Source organism: Diabrotica undecimpunctata, chromosome 7, assembly GCF_040954645.1.
Source record: "Diabrotica undecimpunctata isolate CICGRU chromosome 7, icDiaUnde3, whole genome shotgun sequence".
Classification (NCBI taxonomy): domain Eukaryota; kingdom Metazoa; phylum Arthropoda; class Insecta; order Coleoptera; family Chrysomelidae; genus Diabrotica; species Diabrotica undecimpunctata.
The window spans coordinates 96,677,788-96,694,834 of NC_092809.1; the positions used below are offsets into that span (position 1 = coordinate 96,677,788).

The following is a 17,047-nucleotide window of genomic DNA, read 5'->3' on the forward strand; positions in this document are numbered from 1 at the left end:
CTCAAAAGTTAATAGTTTTGGAGATATAGGCGATTTAAAATCCGAAAAATGCGATACCTAATATGCATTTTCGAGGCTTGAAAAATATGTAAATGAGTATTTTTGAGATTCAAGAGTATCTAAACTAAAGTATCAACATTGATTTTGGTGAGAAATCGGAGCAATATTTTCCGTAGCAGAAAAAGGTGATCTTTTGAATTTGAATTGTTTCCGGCAAAAATGTCCGGCACCCTTCAACCTTCGATTTGTTTAAACGGGGCATTTTTGAATAGGACTCTTCAAAGGACAGAATCAGTTTTTTTTTCAAATGGGAGCGGGCTCACAACACCGAATAAATAACAAATTAATTCTTTCAAATTAAAGCTTGTTAATTTTAGTGATTTATAAGAATATTGGACTTATTATTTAGTTTTTACATAAACCATAATATTTTTTTACAATTATCTGTAAATAATGGCTCATTCTGTCAGAAAATTTTAAAAGATTGTCTATCCAGCAATTAAGATAGTCAACTGAAATTTAATTTTTAAACACGGCCTACTGTTAATGCACAAACAGGGTGAATCTTCAATATTTTGCTTCGAGTTAGAGATATCTGAAAAAGTTATTTGGAAAAGATGTTCCAAATATTATTTTAACCCCACATAACAAAGTTTTATGTCAAAATTCGCACTTTTACTTTTTTCATTAATTGAAGAGCTTATTTCCAGTGTCTTAAATCCAAAATTTCGATTTTTTAAATTTTCTTTTTTTAAACTTTATAGATTTCTTCAAGTCTAGAATAAAGTTATATGTACCAAAACAACTTCTTATTTACCATTTAAAAGTGCATATGAAAATTGTAAAATTGTATAATTTGTATGTTAAATTTGTATGAAAATCTGTAATTTCATGGATTTCATTATATGGATGTAACACACTTTGGAAATAAGCTCTTCAATTGTAGTCAGGATTCTAAAACGGACAGTTGGCTGTCCCGAGATGCATCTTTAGACAGCCAATTGTAGATTTAGGATCGAGATTACAAATAATACTGAAAAACTAAAATTGCGAATTTTGTCATGAAATTTGGTATGTGCGTTTACAATAAGTGGAACAACTTTCCCAAATAAGTTTTTCCGATTTCTCTAACGTGAAGCAAAATATCGAAAATTTACCCTGTTTGTGGATTCGCAGTAAGCCGCGTTTAAAATTTAAATTTCAGATGACTATCTTAAAAAAATGTGCACTAACAACATGTATGACTGTGCAAAATGTCAAATCTGTATGTATTTTAGTAGCTGATATATAGAGTTGTCTTCATCTTAAATGCGACACACTGTATAATAATGAATACTAGTGTTCAAGATGCTTCGCGATAGCTGTAAAGAAATTAATTAGAAGGACTGAAAAGAATCGTCAGTGTGCCTGTAAAATTGTAAACTGTTCGCTGAATAACGTCTTTTGCAGCAGTGTCAATCCTACCCAATTTTTTATTTGGTCGCTTTCGTTTTAAGGAATGATCTGTAACTGTGCCTAATTTAATAATTGTATATATCGTCTTATACCCGATTTTTTTAATACATGAATTCTCGAAACAATTGCATTATCAGCCATCCCAATATTTTCTTTTTTCAAACACTCATACGGACTTGACTATCACACTTAACCAATGTTATTTGTAAAAAGGAAACGTGACAAGTGGGGGATTTGGTATTTCGTAGTTTTTAAATCTATAATAAATTTTCCGGATTGGAGGTCAAAACTAATGTAAATTGAAATTTTTATTACAATCGATTGCGGTGTAATCCCATATAAACAGAATATTTAACTGAATCCGACCTGATCAGTAGAATTTTTATTCTATATATGTATTACTATTTAGTACTCGTCAAACCTATTATTATTTCTTGTTTCAAATTAATAACTATAATATAAAGCTGTCTAGAATATATATGTTGTCAATGAACCCTCGAAGATTTTCAGTACTTCCTTTTCTGGTACTCGTATACCTTTCGATCCACGACTCCCCGAATAAGTCGAAAGAATTTTTTTGTTAAAATATTCCCTCATTTCCTTTTGATGTAATCACGGTTCCGTGCATAATATGAATTTATTAAATTTAAACGTACAGACAGATTATTACGTCTATAGTTGTATCTGTCTGAGGTCAAACCACCCTTTTTTATGATATATTTATGCAAAAATGAAAATGTAAAAAACCGATAAAAACAAAACAAAAGGGGAACAAGAAACGGAAGCTTAGTACCGATAAAGGTTGTTTGTTTCTGGTCTTTTGTCAGGATAATGGCCTGATACGTACTTACCTGGTTTAATGTATTAGTACGGTAACCGTAGACCCATTTTTTCTTTAATAAGTATGTTTATATATATATATATATATATATATATATATATATATATATATATATATATATATATATATATATATATATATATATATATATATATATATATCGGGGGCTGGGAACCATAGAGTTCCAAGCGACATTTAGAAAATTTTTCAGGAAACGAATTTTAAAGTTTACTATCAAATAAAACGGTTCTGACAAAATTATACTTTGCCAGATATGCTATATGTAATTGTTTAACAATTTGGTAATACATTTAGTATAAAATGCAAATTTCATGGTTTTTTTTTTTTAATTCTACACTTGTACTTGGAACCTTATGGCACTGTAACCGCTGTACTTGGAACTTTGTGTCCCTAAATAAATTTGAAGTTTTAAAAATGTCATCATTGGAGACTTTATTGCCTTTGTAGCAATGATAACAACAATAGTCTTTACAAAGAGTAGAAAATTAACTTTTATTTATAAACTGTTTCGTTTCAGAAATCAAACATTTCATGTAATTCTGATCTTCCAGTGGCATCCATTTATATGCAAACTCAATATGCTCAAGCTTTTTCTCAGTCAGAGATTTGGGTTTTCTGTTATCGGCCGGAGCTACTACAAAATCAGCAGTGGAATTATTTATGGGAACCACTCTTTGTTTCTTCCTAGTACTGCTGGTAACTTTACTAACATTGACTGTAGAAAATTCGGTGCTGTAATCATTCAGCTTATACTGAACAGTAAACATGTCTCCTTGCACAAAACGTAGTTGACAAACTTTAGTGTAAGATATTTTATTCATCATCAGCATCAACCTGTATGCGTCCACTTCTGGACATAGGTTTTCCTCAGCTCCTTCCATCTGTCTTGTGCGGCGTGCGTCCTCTGCTCCGTATTGCTTCTTGCCTTATTCTCCACTCTAAAATACGTTTTGTCCATCGGTTGTCTGATAATCTGGCGACGTGTCCTGCCCAATTTTCATTTTAACGCGATTTTTTCGATAGCGTCTGTTCTTTTTGTTCTACGACGTATTTCCTCGTTTGGGATTCGGTTTCTCAGAGAGACACCTAACATCTTGCACTCCATGGCCTCCGTTTGGCTCGCGGAGATAAGAATACGGCCGAGTTCAGAAGGCCCTGCCTGTCATAAGAGGCGACTAATGGGTAGGAATCGAGAGGTGTAGAGCCGTCGCTTGAGGTGTCGGGTCTGTAGAAACGCACTCGAGGCGCTTAGGCGTCACGGTCACCGGTCTACACTCCTAGTAACCGACACGAGACTCTCGTGGGCCACTCTACTCTCATTCCAAGAGAACCAGGCGAGGTTGAACGAGCTGGGCCCGTACACACCTCTTTTGGGCGTACACCACCAATAGGGGCATCGGTGTCTCGGCACGTACCCGCCTGGAGATTTAATAGTGGTAGAGGAGAGATCCGCGGCGGCGACCTGTCTACGTGCGAGGTGGAAATTCCTCTTCCTGCGTCACCTGTCCGCCCGTGTTAGGGGATAACGGATGGGTGAGGTAAACGTAACACAGGTATTACGGGAAGCCCCGCGATGCGTATGCACCGTGCCACCCTCATTTTGGTGTCGAACTCATAGGGGCAGTGGAGGCGCTAACTGCCGTACGCCGAAAGGCCAGGTAGACCAGGGTCCTGCCAGTTTTTATAATTGGAGGGCACAAAGCTATGGCACTCCATAGCGATCTGAATCACGCGAATCTTATTAACTAACTTGTTTGTGAGTGTTATTAAGGTGTTTTATTACATTGTTACAATAATTTTTTTTGTTGTTTTTAAAGTGTGTTAACGTAACAAATATCCGTAACCTTCATAGCTTTTTCTATGCGAGAATGGATATTATTGAAAACCTGTATGCACGAATGAGGTATGGAGTATTTCATAGTTACCATTTGGATATTAGGATGTTTGTTCACAAAGTCAGTGATTGCTGCTGAGATCAGGAAGTTCCAGTTCTGAGGAACACAACTATCACTCCACGTGATTATCTCATTTATTTCCGGATGCTTTAAAACTACTTTCTCTAAAGTTTGTATTAGGGCACTAGACAAATCATTGCCTGATCTCCCACATAATGTTTCTGGCCATACTGTACAGTAAAGTGTGAGCTGTTAGATTGAATACATTTAATTTCTGTTTGTAAACCAGCACAGTGACTTCAGATTTAGGTAGATTTATGGCATTTTCCAGATCAAAACATATAATGGCACAGTTTGAGTTCTGTTTTTTTTTGTCATTTTCACGTTCTTGGCGCATTATGAGTTTCTTTGTAAAGTGGGAATGATATGTCTGTTCCTCTTCTGCATGCACAGTGTTCTCTTTTTTGGCCAATCTATAGTCCTCGCAGTCGTCACATCTATCCGTTTTCGCTTGCAAGAACTGTAGATTATGCTCAAAATTAAAAATGTGCCTATACAACGACAGCGTTTGTGGAGGTATATTATTTGCATTGCACATTTCAATGTACAAATCATACATTTTTTGAACGTTAAGTGTTGGGTCTAGATATCTTCTTTTTGAATCTTTCCTACAATAATGTGCCTCTACATATGGAAAAGATTGTATGTGTTGTGTTATTACTGCCTTTTCTTTGCTTGAAATGCGATCTTTGGTCCCTTTCCCTGTTTTATCAGAGTATGGTGTGCCTGAATTACTTTTCTGTAAATGTACAGTATATATGGGCTTTTGGCTTATGCAAAGCGTATTTAAGAAAAATGGCTTGCATACTTCCATTTTTTCATTTTCTTTCTCGAAGTAATACTCAAATGAAAAGGATTTGTAGTTTGTTTCAGTACTGCATTTTCTCTTAACTAAAATTCTCTTTGTACCATTTAGTATAAATGCATACTTTCCATTTTGGTCCAATGAGTAATACCTGTTTTTTGTCTCCAACCTTTCCTCGGGGTTAAATTTTTCATTAAATCGGAATCGACAACTTTGGTTGCAATCTGTCCGTATATTAATTACTTTAGCAGGCCTAGCTATACCTTTACCACTTATGTAGTTTTTTCCTTGTTAATAATTCCCCTTCCGTTGTGTTTTTTTTCCACATCTGGGGGTTCCGCTTTTGTTTTTGAGTCCTATTTACCTCCTTCATTGGGGTTTTTTGGATTCTGATTCGAAACTTGAGGTGGAACTGTTTCTACTAAGTAACAACTGGCAATATTTCCTACAAAATGTGTTTGTATGTCATTATTCCTACAAAATGTAGTGTTATACATAATATTTAATTTGTCTTACGTTCTTAAGGCAACAACTTGATTGTTTGAACCAAGAATATTATGAATGCTATTGACTCCTTCCCTTGGACTTGCTACACTTCCATCTAAAGCTTTAGAGGACTCTCCAGTTTCGAAATTTAGCCTAAAAATTATTTGTCAGTCAAGACAGTAAGAAATCTACTTCAATAATATATTTTTGTTTATAAGTTTTGTTTTATTTGTTATAACATTTCGCATAAACGTGTACCTGACACCCCACAAAAAATGTATTAAAATTGTTTTATACTTTTATAAAAAAAATTACCTTTTTTTTACTGGTACGTCATGAATAAGTACCCGTTGTTTCTCACCACAACTGGTATTCTCTGTGTCAGAATCACTAGAAATATTAACGGCAGCCAGCGACCGCCTAAAAAGGTAAGGTTATATTTTTTCCGAAATGTAAAGTACAATGTTTAATAGATTACCATTTCTTTCCACTGCTATTTTCTGGTATAATAGTTCATTTTCTCACTGTAGTACATGGAACCATATGGTTCTAACCTTAAAGCATTTCGTGCACGTGGAACTATATTTCAATGTAACTGTGGCACTATCTGTCAACGAATGGCAGAACTTTCAATACTATTCTATGCAGAATTCAAAGAACAATAGATTTCTGTTAAATCTATGCGCGATATATAATATATCGCGACGAGGTTACACTATATATATATATATATATATATATATATATATATATATATATATATATATATATATATATATATATATATATATATATATATATATATGAATATTGGTTTATGGGGATTACAAGTTTAAGATTAAGACGAACTTAAGAAAATATTTTGACAGACATGTCACTTCCGGTTATACCGGAAATTAACAACTTTGATAATTTAAATGAAAAACCCCGTATAATAATGCATTTTTACATTCTAATTAAAATAAAGGGTCCAGAATTAGCATCGTTTTTAGGCGTGCTTAGAATTTTCGCTACTAAAGAAATAAAAGGCCTTAATATTGATAAATTAAATAATGAAGACTTTCAATGTTTGGCTTAAATAACAAAAGAACAATTCGAGGAATTATTTACTTATTGTGATCCTGTTTTCGAAAACCGTCAACACAGATACATTAACAAAAGGGATTTATTAATGTTTCTAGGCAAGTTGAGACAAGGTTTGAGTGACAGTTTTCTCATGGTTTTGTTTGGTTATAATAGCAGACAATATGTTAGTATAATAGTAGACCGTGTTAGAAAATCATTAATTGAAAGGTTTGTTGTGCAAAACATTGGACCCCAAGCAGTACCAAGTAATCAATTCATTCAGCAATATACAACAGCTTACTCTAATATTTAATACAATCCGAAACCGAATGAACCAAAGGTAATCAGCAGACTTTAAAATTATTATGTAAAAAATCGAAATGTCGCATTTCTCTATGCATCATTTTTGAAGATAACTTGTAAATTTTCATACTAAATTGTTCGATATCACAAATAAATTTCTGACACGTCGATTTAATCCATTGATTCAATTTCTGCTAACTGCAGAAGCAACTGTTGATGGGAAATTTAATTGCAAAAATTTTACTTTTAATCTTTTTTTTTTTCATATATATGTATTTTTAGAAATATTTTGGATAAAGGTTGGAGAATTGGGTATTGTAGAATATATTTTTCGTACACTTTTTCCTGAATTTTCCACAAATTTTTCCACCAGTTGGTGGATTATCAAATACTATCACCCATGATATTGTTATTTATATACTTTAAACAAGCATTTGATAAAGTAAAAGGGAAGTAACTGTGTAAATCGCTTAAGAACTAGAAGAATTATCAGAAAAAAAAGTTTTGTTCAAACTTAATTGTGTTGCACTTATCAAAACAGATTAAAAAATGTACTATCAAAATGGTCTGGGAAGCTCTAAAAGTGTTGCAAAAGAAACTTCGTCCATAGTAAACGATCTTCGAAATAAAACTAACACAGCTCACATATTTTCTCTTCCAAACCCTGAAAATCCAAATGAATACTTCGTTAATGTTGGTAAAAGTATAACATCAACTATTTTGCCACAACAGGATCCCATTTCCTATCTCCCCAATTCAAAAAAGGTCTCGAATTCATTCTTTATAAGACCAGTTGATAAATCTGAATTGATCCAAACATTTAGTAGTATCAAAAGCAAATCTTCCTGTAGTACTGATGGACTTTCCATAAAAATTTTCTTAAATCTCCCAAAAAATGTGTAGGAAGTCCTGGTCTCACTAATTACTGATTTCTTTGAAAAAGGCATATTTCGAGAATGCCTAAAGACAGTCATTATTATTCCTCTTCATAAGAGTGGAGAAAAATCGAATGTCTGCAAATATAGACCTATTGCCTTATACCGGTCCTATCCAAAATTATTGAGTGACTTATAAAAGCCCGACTTATGTCCTTTCTCATTGAAAACAACATTTTATCACAAAGTCAGTTCAGCTTTTTATCTAATAAATGTACCAGTGTCGCTATGTTTACTGTACTACATGAGGTCTATCAAGCACTAAACAATAACCTTTACACTGCCACTGTTTTTTGTGATTATACCAAAGCATTTGATTGTGTAAATCACGACATTTTGATAAAAAACTAAATTTCTACGGAATTCGAGGTATTTTTTGAATTGGTTCCAATCTTACTTAAGGAATAGGAAACAACTAGTTAAAACAAATGATACTGACTCTAGTCACAAAGCATTGTATGTGGAGTACTACAAGGTTCAGTATTGGGTCCTCTACTTTTCCTTATCTTTATAAATGACTAATCACTAACTTAAAAATCGATGCAAAAATGTTTCTTTTTGCTGATGATACCAGTATTACCTGGAGGAACTCTAATATTGCAACTCGTCATGCAACTATAACTTCTGATCTACTTAAAGTAAAAAACCTGGTGCGGCTAAATTTACTCTCTTTTGACGTGGATAAGACAGTAGAATTATCCTATAAAGGAGTTCTTCAATCCTTACTTCTTACTAACAGCCAGATCAGTATCGTTGATTCTGTAAAATTTCTTGTTATTTTTATAGACAGCAGCCGTAAGTGGTCCCTTCATATCAATTTAGCATCTTCCAAAATAACATATTTTTCTTTGTTCGGGTCTCATCATCGATATGGTCTTCCTTTTTGGGGTTCTAATACAGCTGCCCAATCTGATGTTATTTTTAAATTAAAAAAAAGAACAATACGGTATCTTTTTGACCTAGTAGAATAACACAATGCAGAAGTTACTTCAAAAATTACGGGATTTTAATTCTTCACTCTTTATATATTTTAGAAACTGTTTGCTTAATTCATAAACACCTACATGTCTTTCCAGCAAGACTTAATCATTACTACTTCACCTGAAATTCAACTTTTGATCCCGTCCCGTTTGTGTATTTACCGATCCCGTCCACTGAGTTAGTAAAGAAATCTATATTATATTCGGCGAAACAAGAATACAACCATCTCCCTTTGCAACTTAAATCTGCAACTTCTTTCCTTAAGTTCCGTAAAATGACAAAAGCCTATCTATCTGAAAGACCATATTATTCAGTGGAAGAGTTTCCTAATGAATAACTAAGAAATTACAGTACGCTTATGTTTAAGTAACCAAAGTATTTATATATATATATATATATATATATATATATATATATATATATATATATATATATATATATATATATTTGGGTGTCACATGCAGCAACTTATAACAAAATAATGAAATATCAGACAATTTCCTCTTGTGTATATTTCCGTTTGTTGTTCTTTCCTAATGTGATCTGCATTTCTTTGAATTTCTAAGAAAGCATTATTGCTTTGTTCTAAACCTTTCCTCCACCCTTTTGCATATTTCATGATTAGAGCTGAAAAAATTAATATTAATTTGCGAACATAAATTATTTTGAAATAATGAAACTGTATTGTATAATACAACTAATCGAATGTGTTTTTTTATCTCCGATATGCGCAAAAAATTATCTTCTAAACACCCAACTTTTTATAGAATTGAAATCGTTTATTACATGTATAGGTTTCAGGTATCACTTTTCGAAACAAAAGATAGACAGAACTCTTTTATCCATCGAAAGATAAGAGTTTATTGTACTAGAGATAATGTAATCGAATACTATTATAAAATGTTTACATAAAATATACAGTTTCAATAACCTGTCACTAAAAATTTAACTGTAATTCTAATTTTATAAAAATGGTAAACCTTACTGTTAACGTATATTTACTTTCAACATTATTTCAGCTCGAGTTCAGTGCTTTAGCATTGTGTAAATTTTTAGAAGTACAAATCTTAATCTTTTTTAAAAATTTAAAATGTTAATAACCTTTGACTGATTAGGCAGATTTGACATTCCCTTTCAGAAAAGTTATTGCAGTAGAGTAGCTGCAAAAAGCTCAAGCAATCGGTGTTTATATTAATATCATCATCTTTAGTGTCATCTCTATTTCAAAATCATCTTAGTTCTTTTATTATTATAAATAAAACTCTATTAATACAATGAGAGGTATCTAAAGAATTCGTACAATTTCTTTTTGTAAATTTCTTCTTTGATCAACTTGTCTTTGAGTTAGAAATATCTAAATACTGTTCCTCGTGTAGTTGCAATTCTTAGTTTTCTGGTCTTCCCGTAATTTCCAATTCTCTTTTTGTCTAAATTTGTTTGTCTTAGAGTTTTATCATTTATCTAGTGAGGCAATATTGCATAATTTGAGTCCGTGTACATTGACTTCAGATCTTTTTGATGCCAGTGTTCCATAGATAATTATAATTGAATCATTTAATGGAATTTGCCTTGAATTCGTTAGGCGAATGGATCTAGTAATCCACAGTCATATATCCAACCACACACACATTTAATGGGATTATTTTTACTCGTATATGCTTTAACTACCTACTCAAAATTCCTTCCTTCCGCCACTAGCCTCCTTTTATTTTATTTACCCACTGTACTTTTCTCCATTCACCTCTATCTATTTCCCCATGGCTGTCAAATAATTTTTTTATCACTAGCTGATCTTTAGCAGTTTTATAGAATTTGACTTCCAATTTCTGTCAATTCAGTCTTTCTGTCACATCTTACTACTCTTTCTGATTAGTCCATCCCGTTCATCTCATACAAGTCCAGAGAAATAAAGTTTTCACGCGACTTTGACATGGCCAGGTATCCTGACAATTTTTTTGAGTTTTATTTACCTCGGTCACCCAAACCTTTATGTCGCCTGCAGTGGGTTCGGTAGACTTTTAAAATTATTAACAATTCATTGTCGAATATGCACCATTTTAATAACTTTCGTCTACCAGTAAAAAGTAAAGCATTTTGATCGGATTTGGTGGTAATCATTTTGAATCTTGACTTACTAATTTGTTGCTTAGAAAACTGTGAAAAACCTAAGAATTCTTATTTTCAATAAACGTTTAATAACTATTGTAAAAATGCACCTACAACCTTGATATTGCGTGGACAGTTGAGACGTATAGTCTTATAGTGATAAAAATGTGGTTGAAGTTTTAGAGTGATTCATCAATTAGTTTAACAGTTATTCAATCTGTTTATCCCAAATATTTTTTTTTTGAGATAACATAAACTCCTGGACAAAATTAACGCACCACTCATATTTTTCTCAATAATCTTTATTTATTGATAATTTATCGTACGACAAGTTGCCTATCGACCTTGTTTGACAGTGACAGTTGTTATGTAAGCTAATAATGGTCGTGTTTTAACAATAATTTGTATTAAACTTCGTTTTAGACTAAAAGTGAGTTAAACTTTTCATAAAAAGTGCCGATTAAAGCAAAGTGCTTGTGAGGAACAAGCTTTTTATGGTGATATTTTTCATCGCATGCATGTTTGGAAGCTCATTTGCATAAAAATCAAATAAAAAAATGAACCACCAAAAAATTTGTCAATGAAAGAGGCAGTGCGAGCATCGACTCTCCTAGATGAAGGATATTCAATACGATACGTTTCAGGTTTGTTAGAAAGACATCATTCCAGCATCAGTCGCAAGGTGAGGCGATATAATGAAACAGGGTCGTACCATCGAAGACCAGGGCAAGGGCGAAAACGTTGCACTAATCAAATTGAAGATCGTTTTTTGAGACAACGTGCTCTCAGAGATAGGAGTCACCAGCAATTTGCTAAAAAATGAACTAGCAGATGTTCAAAATGTCGATGTCGATTCCAAATGATTGGAAACGAGTTCTTTTTTCCGATGAGACTAGAGTAAGCCTAAAAGCTCCAGATGGTCGTGAGCGTGTCTGGCGAAGGCGAGGAGAAAGATCTGCCAGCTGCAATATCTCTCCTAAAGTACCTTTTGGTGGTGGCTCTAAAATGTTTTTGGGGAGAATTTGTTTTGAAGCTCGTACGGAGTTGGTCCCCATACGTACGAGGTCTATGAATGCCCATTATTGCTTAGGCAACATTATTGTCGAACATGTAATGCTTTTTGCCCCGTTTCTTGGACCTAATTTTTTATTCATGCAAGACAAGCTCGTCCTCATGTGGCTCGACATGTTGATATTCCATTATTAGAGTGGCCACCTAACAGTCCGGACATGAATCCCATAGAGCATCTATGGGACTATCTCAAAAAAAAAAGATTCGAACTCGTAGACCCCCTATTGCAACCAACTCATTGAGGCAGTTATTGAAGAATGGGAGAATATTCCGCAAGCTTTTGTTGAACAATTGATATCAAGAATGCCTCGACGCATAAATGCAGTCATAAGAAGTAGAGGAGGGCCTACACGGTATTAGTGTTGACCCAGATGCATTTTATTGTGTTACTTTACTGTTTTTTTTTTCTTTTTGCAATTTGGAGTTATGCTAGCTTATTTACGCATTTCCGGCAAAAACAAATTTTAAAGAAACAATAAGGCAAATTAAGGTCATGATAAAGTCTGTTGGACGTGTTTGTAGGTGTTTATTATTATTTCAATGTAACTTAGTTTTATTTTGTGTTCATATTGTAAATATTTAGAAATTAAAGTGGTGCGTTAATTTTGTCCAGGAGTTTAAGTTAAAAAAAGGTACAATGATTCTACGAATAGCGTAAAGAGAGAGAGAGAGAGATAGAGAGTTATTTCATAAAATCAATTTAAAAAAGGTAGAAAAACCATTTCCAACATTGCAATTTTTTGCATATAAACATTTAGAATAGAATAACATTTTCACTAATTTCCGGGGAAAAATTATTTTTTCATATTCGGAAAGTGTTTAATTGTTTTCATAAATTAAAATAAAAGTTCTCCTACGACAATTTAGGGACGAAGTTAGTCACTTTTGAAATTCATAGCTTGTTTGGTTATAACAACTAAGAAATCGTAATGAGCGGCATTTGAAATATCAAGAACTGACCTTTTATTATACAAAGTTTGAAAAAGATTTCCTTTGAACGGAGTCGTCTAAAAAGCTTTAAAATGTGGAGCTACAATGAATTATTGATGGCAATTGCCCAATATCTTAAAAAGCTCTTATTGTAGATATTTATTTCAACATAGTGAGTTCAAAATATAAATGATAATTTGCCAGACTATTATAACCGTTGACAATATTTGTATGCGTACTTGAATTGCAAAAACACTTCTAATCTTGAAATAACGGCCAAATTGAATATAATCGTCGCATATTTCCGATATGCATAATTATGGAGTAAGTCACGTCGTAGGGCACTGGCATCGAAGGGCGTAACGTCAGGGCATTAGAAATTTATATATTTGTTTAAATAAGTGTAAGTTATAATAACAATAAATAATGTGAGAAACACCACGTTAAATATCTTCAGATTCTAAATACACATATTGCCGGGATACAATATTTACAAAAATTGTGCTAAGTCTTTCTTAGTCCAAGAAATGTTTGTCCAAGCTTATATTCAAAAACCACTGAACCGATTGCAATAAAATTTTGTGAAAGTGTAACTGTTGGTCCAACTTAGGAGATAGGATATTTTTGATCTCGATGACTGACCCTTATTTTTTTAATTATAAATTAAAAATGTTTACAGTGGTACTTTATTTAAACATAAAGTGATGTTTAACAAACGTTATGCCATAAAAATATAAAGAAATACGAAAAGTACCAAAAATATCTTACCCTTTGACATGATTCTCAAAAACACACTATTCGAACTTAACTACATACTGCTCAGCGGAAAAATGAAATTAGATAGAAAAAATATTCCTATTTATAGAAAAAATATTCAAAGGGGAAGATAGTGATATTTTGTGTGTTGTTAAAATTAGACGCAACTATTATAGTGGTCCTTAACGGGAATATTTTCAAACAAAACGGCATGTTTTCGGTGATATTGGTTACTATATTTGCAAACAAAAGCCACCGACAACTTTAGTCAAAACATCGAGGGTAGTTCTAACGGGGAATTATATTATGGCAACGGTAACTTTAAAAGGTTTATTACGGGTATTACAGCTGAACCTAACGGTTGTTTTTTGCGTGTTTTTTAAAAAGTTTAATAAGATCATTTTACAACCTATACTCGCTTATTTTGGCATCAACTGTTGCCACCCCTAGACTTTCCCTAATGCACTCATTCACAGTCATATGCATTTGTTATTCTTTCTTATTAACTGTCTAATTTTCGCATATTTCGTCTTAGGATTACAATAATATTCCTTATTCCCAACTGATCAGGCATTATTTAGATATATTTTCACTCAATACTGCTTCTTTAAGTGATAACAATTATTACATCGTAAGTATATAAAATTTATTACGCACCAGTTTTTATTAAACATTAATATTGTGGTACAACCATATAAGATGCACGTGTTAGAACAGGCAATAAAAATGTAATGTTAAGAAAACCAAGGCCTTCGTAATAACAATTAAAACATTTCCTTAGATAGATAGAAGATATTTGTATCCTTAGACTATTTTAATGATTTGTTTTCCAAGTTTTACTAAATCCTTGTTTAAATATTTTCGACACAGTTTACGGTTTAAATATTTTTTTTATTATACTTACCATAAACAATTGACATATCAAGATGAATGTTAAGATTAAGTCGATTTAAGATCGGTTAAAGAATATGCTTTGAAAGTAGTAATATCTTCAGCTGCTTTTTTCATCGTCTATACAGGGTGTTTAAGAAAAACCACACGTTAACATCCTGTATAGTATCCTACTGTTTTTGCTTTGCTAAATAATTTAATATAAATAATTACCAAGTTATTTAATAAAAATTGAAAAATTATAGTATGTTCTTGATTTAACTGATTTATCATTTATTTTACTTTTGGGATTTGTTTTCAATTTTGAAAATTATATTAAATATGACCAAATAGTTTATATTCGTTCACATGCGTCACGAAAAAGGCTTTTTATTTGCTAATTGTTCTGGTATATGTCAATATTTTTACCGGTGTATGTACTCGTATGACATTTGAGCATCAAGTCCGTTTTATTTTAAAATCGCAAAAAAAACAGATTTACGTCTTTACCGAACATTTATTGCAGGTTTTGTATGAGTAATAATTTTTATTTGATTCAAATCGGTTATATTTAAAACTAAAGTACAAAAGTTATTCTGAGTCGTGGTAATTCGTTTTCTATAAGCGTACCGCTACTGTGTGTGTGTACAAAAATAACTTTCAATCGGAACATACAAGGAATTTCCTTTAGGATTAGTCACTAATGGATAACGGCCTTAGTTCCTGTAAAATAAACGTGTCTATTAAATGTATATTAGACAGGGTTGGACTAAACTGATAATAATATAGTATCATTAGTAAATTAATGGCGTATTGTGACTATAAAAATCGTGACTACAATTTTTATGAACAAATCAACCAAGATGAACACAAGTTATAAGAATAATTTGAAGTCATAAAAAATAGGAAAAATCCTAAAAACAGACAATATATTATAGCAAGGAGTACGACCGTCAATGAATTTAAAATGTATTCAACAGGTGAATCTGTCATTTATACTGTCAAATAAAAGAAGTCAGCTACTTCATTGATTTAATAGAATACGTTTCTCTTTTTTATTTTTTAAAAGCTTCCTCAGTTCTCTACAGAAATAATGGTGTAAGTTTATAAGTAAAAAAACAACAAGGGTGGAATATAAATACTGTTTGGTTACTCAACATTAAAAACAAACGGCTGAACTGAAACAAAAATCTGAAATAGAGCATTACTGTTCATTAATTTAATTATCTGATGATATAAATTTGACAGACAACTTCATTTTGAGATTCTACATAGGTAAAACGACACTACGTCTTCATATTCGGACATTTTCTGTTGTTGACCGAGAACATCTTGTAATGCACTTGTCTATTTTATTCCTACGTGGGAGGTCAATAAGGGTTTAGAGAGTTACGCGATTGTGAAGGGCATTAAAGATAGAATTTAGAGGATTGCTGGAATAATTTGTTCGATATGGATATAGGAACAATTTTTGAGTATTTATTTAAACAGAAATTGACTTAAGTTATCAATGTCAGTTCTTTTATTTACGGCTGTTGGATGTATTAGAATTTGTCACATTTCAAGGAGGAATCTCTTTTGATAATTTTGTTGTTGGCAAAGTATTTTGACGTTTGTGAAGTCGATTAGGTATTTTGTTGAAATACTAGGGCACAAGAGGGTTTGGAAATCCTAATTTTGCTTTTGTGGAACGTTAGTCGACCTTGAAGAGAGCGGCTGGTCTTCCCAACGTAGCAGGACTTGCACTATGATAGAACATTAGTTTGTTCTAAAGTGGACAATTATTTTGTTCTAAAGGGGAGAAATCCTAGCACCTGGAGAAACGCCAGACCTTCAAAAATTCCTCTCTGAGATGTTAATTGACACAACCTTGGATCTCTGTTGTCAATGTAAATTAATGATTCTATTTTGTTTATTCCAATCGATGCTTTTAAGTCGCAATTATTACGGAGAAAACGTTATTCGGTGCAATTAAGGATGTATAAACAAACACTTGCAGTATGTATTTTCGTTCGAAATTCAAGTGTTTCTTTTTCGAAGATTTTTAATACGTAGATTAAATCCTTATACAGGATAGAACAAAAAAAATGCTATAATACATTCATTTCGTTTTGAATTTTTAAAATTTTTCGGAATCCCAGCAATATTGTTCTCAAGCTTTTTTCTCGTGGCATCTTAATGTATTGTATTTTGAAAACGATTTTCGAAGTGAAAATCGAAACGTCAAATAAAGTTATTTGAAAGTAAAATTATGGCCTATTCCCAATAAAAATAGTAAGTCTTCTTTTTACGTTATTTCATGATAAAAGTTTCGATTGCAGGTTAATTCAAATAAACCGTCTTTTTCATCAGATTGTAACTCTGGTTGTATAGCTGCAACTATTTCACTAGACTATTTTTAACTGATAAAACGTCATAGCAACGCCACGTTTTCTACTGACAAAGCTCCTTCCTGCCCTTGATTTCT

General features: G+C 32.4%; 1 protein-coding gene across 1 annotated transcript in view; it reads left to right on the top strand.

Annotated features, from left to right (window-relative positions):
• Window positions 1–17,047, top strand: part of fzr (fizzy and cell division cycle 20 related) — a 124,043-nt gene that overhangs the window by 82,343 nt on the left and 24,653 nt on the right. The gene's annotated exons all lie outside the window — the stretch shown is intronic.